This window comes from Setaria italica, chromosome VIII, assembly GCF_000263155.2.
Source record: "Setaria italica strain Yugu1 chromosome VIII, Setaria_italica_v2.0, whole genome shotgun sequence".
NCBI classification, from domain to species: Eukaryota; Viridiplantae; Streptophyta; class Magnoliopsida; order Poales; family Poaceae; genus Setaria; species Setaria italica.
In genome coordinates, this window is record NC_028457.1 from 17,164,615 (window position 1) to 17,173,768 (window position 9,154).

At 39.1% G+C, this 9,154-nt stretch overlaps 1 long non-coding RNA gene across 2 annotated transcripts; it reads left to right on the top strand.

The window, feature by feature from the left end:
- The first annotated feature begins 3,070 nt into the window (after positions 1-3,070).
- On the top strand, positions 3,071-6,101 carry LOC111258189. Of its 2 annotated transcripts, XR_002678802.1 has the most exons (4): positions 3,071-3,329; positions 3,402-3,516; positions 4,540-4,699; positions 5,651-6,101. It is a non-coding gene; the product is annotated as an uncharacterized LOC111258189 (long non-coding RNA). The 2 variants fall into 2 exon arrangements; XR_002678801.1 differs by having other exon boundaries at positions 3,402-4,699.
- The last annotated feature ends 3,053 nt before the right edge of the window (positions 6,102-9,154 follow it).

A 9,154-nucleotide genomic window follows, 5' to 3' on the forward strand; every position in this document is an offset into this window, starting at 1 on the left:
ATATCGACGGGTTATTGCCACGAAATATGCAATGTTGCAAGGCTTTGATATTTTTGCAATGAATTTGTCACGTTGCCACATAGCCCAAGGCAACAACGGAAAATCTGTTGCAATAGGTCGGTGTTGTCGCAATGAGTTGAAAATGGTTGCAAGTTGCTGAACAAATTGCCACGGTTTTTTTACGTTGTTATAAAGTTTTTTTTTGCGTTGCAATATGTAAGGGTTATTGCCACGAAATACGTAATGTTACAAGTAGGAAGCAATATTGCAACGAATTTGTTACGATGCCACATAGTCCATGGCAACAACAAGAAATTTGTTGCAATAGATTGGTGTTATCGCCACGAGTTGAAAAATGGTTGTGAGTTTCATTTAAGAAAAATTAAAAGATGCGCAATGAGGGAATCGAACCAGGGTCTCCAGAGTTTGGACTCGAGCACCTCACCACCACGCTACACAATAGTTGGGTGATGGATAGGAGCTGAAGTAAAAGAAATAAATTCTATATTAGTTATAGAAATAAATTCTATAAAAATTCGTTGCAATAGGTACGTGTTATTGCCACCATTATGCAATTTCGTTGCAAAATATTGATTTTGTCGCAACCATTATAGTGTTATTAGCATATACAGACATTTTTTAACACGCTATTGAAGTCATCTCAAACCATATATTAAATACTGAATTAAAAAAGAGAAAAAAGATGATACGCCTAGAGTCGAACGATGACATGTAGGCTTAAAAAGTACAGAACTAAAACCGTAAACCATATATTAAATACTGAATTAAAAAAAGGAGAAAAACGATGATGTGCCTAGAGTCTTAGAGTCGAACGATGACCTGTAGGCTTAAAAAGTACGGAACTAAAACTGTAAACCATATATTAAATACTGAATTAAAAAAGGAGAAAAAAAGATGATGCGCCTGGAGTCGAACGATGACCTGAAGGCCTAAAAAGTACGGAACTAAAATGTTATTAGTATATTTTAAAAAAATGGGAAACAATACTGAATTAAAAAAGGAGAAAAAAAGATGATGCGCCTGGAGTCGAACGATGACCTGAAAGCCTAAAAAGTACGGAACTAAAATGCTATTAGTATATTTTAAAAAAATGGGAAACAAAAAATTAGTGATGTGCCTAGAATCCAGCTCTGACCTGCACCTCTGAAAACCGTACCCAAACCATTGCACTAATGATGTAGTTTAATTTGATTGAGAACTAAAATATTATTTGTATTTCTTTGTAAGCCTCGAATAAGGCCGCGACACCGAGGGCCGCTTGCTGCTTATGAAGTGGGCCTGCGCACCCTTTTATTCTGGACTGAGGCCGTGCGTGTCCTTACTCTGGCTTGGGTCTTATCCTGGGTCCAGCCCGTGCTCCTACTTTCTCTGGTTTGGCCCATGGCTCCTAATAAATTTACAGTTCAGTTTCGGCCCTGCGCAGCCTTCTATTCTGAGCCGAGCTCTTGCTCCTGCTCTCTCTGATTTGGACCGTGGCTCTTAATAATTATAAAATAAAAATAGTTAGTATGGATGGGTTTTGAACCCATAAACAACTTTGATGCAACTTGCCAGGCTCACCGCTGGGCAACGAAAGGAATTTGTTTTTTATCATAAATAATCCTATTTATAAATTATGTCTATGCTTTTCTTGACCGAAGTCAGCATGGGTAGCCTCAACCTATTCTTTTTATCATTTGGGAAGCCTCTACCTATTCTTTTTTTTATCATTTTTTATTTCAGATCCGTTTAATTCGCTCCCACGGGGAGTCAAACCCGGGCCTACTGGGTTCTACTTAGGTGCTCTAACCTCTAGGCTAGAGGTCCTTTCGCAATTATGTCTACGCTTTAGTTGCCGTGACTTTTAGTTCTTAAATTTTTATTTTTAATAATGCATGAAGTGTTAGAAAATTATAAAATTTGGTCAGAGACAAAAATAAATCCTTATTGCATCCATGAAAAAAGTTTCATTAAAAAATCACCGTGAGATAACAGTTCACTCCATTTGATCCTCAATTGAAATCACATGTTTATAGCAAGATTCGATATGACTGTTAGTTAACCTTGTCTATTTGGTATGAGAATTTAATATATTGTTGTTTCCATATGATTCATTTATGTAAAAAAATTAATTGTATTTTTAAGCAAAAATATACTTTTTAGAATTTAAATATATTTAAGCCTATTTGTTATAATTACTCAAAATTTGAACTACATGTGCTATTATAATAATATTTAATTTACTAAAAAGGTCATAGATGAGTATTGGCATACATATCAAAACTGTGTTTGAGTTTGGAAGGAAAAAAATCAAATGTTTGTGTACTTTGCAATTGGAGTTTCATAGTTACTTAATTGTTTTTATTTTAAAAAACACACAAATCTTTTCTAGAAAAGTATTAAATTTTGTTGCCGACCAATATATATCCTTGTTACATACACGAAAAAAGTTTCATCAAGAAATTAAAGTGCCGTAACTTCCTCCATTTGGTGCTTATTGAGATCACGTGTTTATAGTCAACAATCTTCTCTCTAGCAAGATTCAATGTGACTATTAATTAATTTTATCTGGTTTAATTGAGAACGAGGTAACCATATGCTTGATATAGTGTTCATTTGAGAGCACATCCTCATAACCACTCTATGTATTACTAAGGTTTAAGCTAATTAATAGCTGAATTTCATATGTTTTGTCTATGTACAACGCATAACTTCAACTTTCTTGCAGTAACATAATTTTGTAATTCATTCAAACTCAATAAAAATATTATAACCTTAATTTGCCTTTTCCATTTCACACAAAATATGAATTATTTTGCTCCTGTAATTTATTTTGAATGTACAACATGTCTTTACCTACGTATGTCCAATTTTCAAAATTATTATAAATTTTTAAATAATCTTCAAATAATTTATACCATTTTGAGAAATAGAGCATGTTTCGCTATATGGCTTAAATTTTTGGCAACCAAACTCCCCACCGAAATTGAAAATGCCCCGCCAAACAATCTTATCTCTTTTTCTCCTTAACCGCGCCTCTCCTCTATCTTCTCCACGACTCCACCTCCTTGGACCTCGCTCTTCCCTAGATCCGCCACCACCCTCCCTAACCCCACCTATGATCCGCTGCCGCGCTCCTCTCCTCATCCCATCACCACCCCTCAAACCAGCCACCCCGCGCGCCTCTTGCTCTTCCCCAAGAGCTGCCTCCATCTCTCGCTCTTCCGTCCGCTGGTGGAGGCGTGACCCGCAGTGCGAACGGCGGTGGATCATACCGTCACTGCGGCGGCGGGCTATGGCATCTGGATCCGCACGGCCGCTATGTGATGGTAACTCTAATCTAACCCTAATCATTTTCCTCTAGTACCCAACTGATTGATTTGCCTCGATCCGACGCCCAGGCCCATCGCCCTCACCTTGATCCGCCGCCATCGCGGCGCTGGTGATCGGCTGAGTGCGTTTCCATGATTGGCAAGCGGAGAAGCAGCGGTAGCGGCACCGGATCTGCTCAAGTTGGTTTGGCCTGCTATCATCTTCATCTAAAGAACCATATGTCCTTCAGTTCGTTTTGCCTGCTATCTTGAATCGTTTCTTCATTGTCCTTAGCTATGTCTGTTAGGTCATGGTTGAAAAAAAATTATCAAGTATATTACCTGTTGGATGCAGTGATAGTTGCTCAGTAGATTTGTTAGATTCTTCTTGCTGTTTAGTGTTAGATCCTTCTCTGCTCTACCTCTGTCAGAAAGAGGAGACCATGGGGCATGTCTTATTTGTTCTGTTTTTAATGCATCTTCTGCTAGGTACAAAATGCTAAATAACAGCCTTATGCCTTCTAATGAATCTTTAAAATAACAGCCTATGAGAATTTGAATGGGTAGTTGACAGCTGGAACTTCTGATGTCAAGTTAATCTTCAGAACGTTAGCAAAGTGGTGATATTCCTGTTAATAAGACCTGCCTGCTGCTTAGGTTGGCTGTGCCATTTTAAAAGGTTATACGACTGAATGTCTGAATATTCTTATCTGCAACAGTTTAATTGAAAAAAAGAAGATAGGAAAAGAGAGAGAGTAATGTATTGCATTTTCAAGGAATTTGTTGTTTGGAAGTAGTCATGTGTATGGTGTGTGGACTATTGGACTGCATGATTTGATTGTATCAGGGGTGATGTCTAATTCATGGGTAAAGAAAGTTGGTGGCAGGGCAGCTTGAGTCTTGATGATCGCTTTCAGTTGGGGTCAGTACTACTGAACATGTACAGGTGGTGAAATTGCAATTGAGGCCTGTATGTTAGAAATTGCAACACCTGGAGGCTGGATATCTCTGCTCTACCGCTGTCAGATTTTTTTAGTTGTTAGAACTATTACATCTAATTTTATCTGAGCTGATGGCATCAACTGCATTTTTCTGCTAACACATGGATAAACATGCTTGTGTGAATCTTGTTGTTTCTGCAACTTGTGTTAATTTATTTATTATTCAGTCATTCAGTGTCAAGAATTCAAGCAATTGAAAGTTTCCCTATGCATGTAAATTTTTGCAGGGATAAAAGTCCTAAAACCGCCTTCTCGCAATTGAAGTGTCCGATGAAGTAAGTTGGAGCATGCAAATACAATGAAGTGTTTGAAGAAGAAATTATTTTCAGATTACAACTGAGGCAATATGATTTCCGTTAGCTTGGTAATATGATTTCTGTTAGCTTGGTAAGTCTTTGAATGCTACATAATTATCTGTCGGTCAGTCTTCTCATGGTGAAAGATTTTTGTGAACTGCTATCTCGTGTTAGTTGAACTCTTTATTTTTGTGAACTGCTATCTTGTGTGAATGAATGCGGAAACTGCTATCATGCATTCTCTCAATTAAGCACCGAAATGGCTACAAAGATCAAGTGTACATTTGATCACCATTTTTAAGAATCAATTAAATAGTTCGCAGATAGCTAAATAGACGGCTCACTGTACAAACTGTCTTTTTAGTTGTCTGTGTTTGACATGGCAAATCAAATAGACAGTTGCTGTTTAAACTGTTGTACATGCCCTTAGGTTTGTTCAGAGATTGATTGGCTCGATGAGCAGCAGCATCTGGTGAGGATCAGTGTTGTAGTAGCTTTATAATTCCCCTGCTACAGCTCATTGGTTTATAGGAACTTGGACTCATTAATTGCCTAGCTCTGTAGCTGCCTGTATTACCATTCCTGCAGTTCTTTCGGTGGAGAGCAGCAGCTAGTTTATGTCTTTGTTGCTGTTTTGATTGGCCACCAGTAGCATTGCATCGAGGAAGCTCAGCTTAGAATGTTTGGAGGGTCACTGTCATACAGCTGTAATAATATTGGATAATCATTGATTTTATTGAGCTCACTGTTTCAATCATCCATGACTGATACGATGAACCATCAGCTTGTATGCTTCAGCATGTTTTCCATTTGAGCTCTAGGATTAGTATGTTTGTGTCCTTTAGCCTTTATCTATAGTAGTTATTAAATCTTGCTTTTACTGTTTTGCCTTTCTACTTGTTACAGTAATTAGCTTGTCCTTTAATAATCTTTGCTGTTCTGATTGTGACCATATTCTGATCATTGATATGGTCGTTAGACTATTCCGAATTTAATTGCCGAGCTTCGATCACAAATGGATGACATGTCAAAGAAACTGCAGGAAACAGAACATGCAAGGGACCAAGACGAGATGAAGATAAAGCATACTGAGTTGGAGGCGAAACTGGAGCGTCTGCTGGGTCAAATCTGAAAGTTGTAGGTGAAGAAAGCTGCAAGTTCAAATATAAAACAACCTGGTGATGTAACTTTTTCAGGGAGAAGTGAAGCTCAAATCTGAAAGTTGTAGGTGAAGAAAGCTGCAAGTTTATATTTGAAACAACCTTGTGATGTAACTTTTCAAGGGAGAAGTGAAGCTGCGATGGAGAGAGGCACCAGAACGGGCAATGAAGTGTAGGTTTTAGTTGTTTGTGAAAAAATTTAGAAATAATTGTATAATATTGTCACTTTGTCTGTGTTTCTTTATCAAGGCATTGTTGAATGAAGTACTCAGTTTCTTTTTGGTGAAGCAAAGAATTGATTGCCAATGCAATGTCATGGATAATTTATTTAGGCATTATTAACCTATTTGGAAATAAAATGATATATTGCATTTATAAATGCAAACTGAATTATCACCACCAAACATGTTTCTGTGGCAATATAAGTTATTGCCACAAAAGCAATTGTGTTGCCATAGGATCAGTCATCAAACATGTTTCCGTTGCAAAACTAATTATTGCCACAAAAAATGCTTCCATTGCAATATACTTTATTTCCAAAAAAAAATTTAGTTGTCATAGGATATGTCGCAACGTCAAATTTCCGTGGCAATATATTCTATTGCCACCATGTAAATCGTTGCCAAATACCGTATTACCACAGAGTTTGTACGTTGCAACTACGTACTATAGCAATGACTGCTTGCGTTGCAATACATGCTAATGCAACGAAATCCTCCGTTACCATACTCTATAATGCAACAAAAATATGTGTGGCAATTACCATAAGTTGCAACGGCCCACAAAAAAAGTTGCAAAGAGCTATTGCCATGCCAGTACTTGCCACACCTGCCAACCAACCAGTCGCCGTTGCAATTGCTAGATATTGCATCGATTTTGGGCATATTGCAATATTTTTCCGCCGTTGCATTAGACCAAAAATCTAGTAGTGCTTGCCACCGGCACTAACCCTATAAGTCCAAGTATTTGGCAATTCCTTGAAATTGTGAGGACACATCGGACGTGCATGCATCATGTTAAAAACCTACAAATTGGAAACTGGAACAACTCTTCTATAAATTTTTTTCATGGATAACATATCAACCTAATGCAACTCTCACAAAAATTCTTGCCGATCACCTAAGGATTTTCTAGTTGTCAACAAACTGCAACTACCTACTGTTGGAATTTTTCGAGCTCTCAGATGATCTTTGTTCCAGAAATATCCTATAAGAAATTGGTTCCAAATTTAGCATGGGTTATTCTGTAAAAATCTCATAAAGTTTAGCCCAGTAGAGCTCGAGATAGACTCAAATTGGTAAACCACTGTTTGCTGAAATTTCTGAGTGTACAGATGATAAAAGTTGAATTTTTTGACCACCTTGGGATCCGTTTTTATCCAGTGTCATAAAACAAATGTTGTATATAACATAGTAGAGAATGTTCTGGGAAACTTTCAAGATGTTTAGATGAGTAACTTAAGAGTTATGGTCAGATTAGCGATGCACAGTTACAGAAAATTTCAGATTAGATCACAGTACGGAAATCTGAGTCTATGACCCTCTTAGCGGCTGTTTGAGCAAAAGTTTTGAATAACAAAGTTGTATCCAAATATCTGAGAAACAATCTGGTAAAATTTAGGAATTTTTGGATGGGTACTTTTCGAGTTATGGTCATTTTTCTATCTGTCCAGAAATCTCTTCTCACTCTTGGATAAGTGATTTTCCTAGCTCTCACACACTCCCTCGATTTTTGTTTTCTTCAGATGGCTGACCCCATCTACGTTGTGGTGGATTTGGACGGGCGAGTTCACTCTGACTACCTACATTGGGAGGGCTTTCCTTCCATCTTGTGGGGCATCTTGAGCTTGGTGGGATACACGACCCATCCCTGTTACACAGGACTGGAGTACAAGGAGCGTGGCGTGCCCCATGCCGCATGCACCTCATGCTTCTCCCCCACCCGGTGCACCTCGAGTGGCCAACCTTGGAGGTCGAGATGCTTGGGTACTGCCTTGACAACACTTGGGAGGCGACCGCTCTTTAGGGGCTCACTACTTTTGTAGTTAGCACCCCGAGGAGGTTGCTATGGCTCCCGTGGGGCTGTTTTCGTCACCTCAGGTAGACGAACCCATGTAGATTGACCGGATGGACCACATGGATCTTCTGGGGTTTATTTACCCTTAGGAGACGATCTTCACTTCAGCACGGTGCCTGAATGCACTATACCGTCTACAGGCTTTTCAGGGCAAGGCAATAGCCTAGTTGTCCGACGTAGCACAGGCGAATCAGATCATGTTGAATGATAGGGACAGCTAGATGGTCGACCTCTTAGTTGAGTTGGTTGACAAGGACATGAGGATTGCCCAGTTGGAGGTTCATGTGGCAGAGCTCCAAACAGAGCTAAGTGACAGAGCAACTACTATTGACCATTTGGAGGATCAGATTCATGACCTGAACATGGAGTTAGAGGATGCAAACAACCACATTGAGATGCATCACGAGTAGGAGGCAGCTATGCAGGCCCCTCAGCGGTCATGGAGGAGGATGAGGATCCCGAGGAGATGGAGGGTGTCTCCAGTATGGACGTGGAGAATGGAGCACTACAACTACCACCTTGGGGAGCTCACTCCCTGATGCTCACCGTATCTTCAGTCAATGATTTGGATGACTTTTAGATATTTCGGATAGTTTTTATGTATATTCCTTGGTGTAGCCTAATTTTGAACCATGGATGTAATAGGCTAACTTAGAGTCGAGTATTCTCTGTGTAGCGGATGCTACGATTGTGACACTTGATTATGAGGGCATGTTCCCGAAAACTTGACATTGATGTAATCCGACATGTGAATGACTAATTTCTATGGCAGAAGCGTGTTTAAATTTTTAACCTGGTTTCATTTCATCTATGAGCTTTGTTGGGAATTTCATAACCTAAATGCTCACAAAATTTCAGCATCATTTACCTTCTCTAACTCGAGTTGTGAGCAAAACATCACACCTCGGCCTGCTGAAAAACAGCCAGGACAAAGATGCAAAGGTGGAATTCTTCCGCATAGATACCCCTTGAATTGGTCTCTTAGTTGAATACCAAATTGGTAGTATACTAAATTCCCTACTCACCGACCAAAGATGAGGATTTATGAACATTTGTGTCAGGAGATATAAATTTTCTCCTAAGTTACAATTTTCTGCCCACATTGTTTAACTGCATTTGAACTTTAACATTCCGCACATATTTTACCTTGTTCATTTTCTTGTGAGCAAGTTTGAAAATTATGTGACTATTGCAAAGGTTCACCTTGCAGATGGTGCAGGGAACGTGTCAGAACCCTGATGATTTTGGACCTAGCGGCAGCAGGCAACAAACACGACCACCACCCTGGTTCACCTTCTATGGAGGCGATA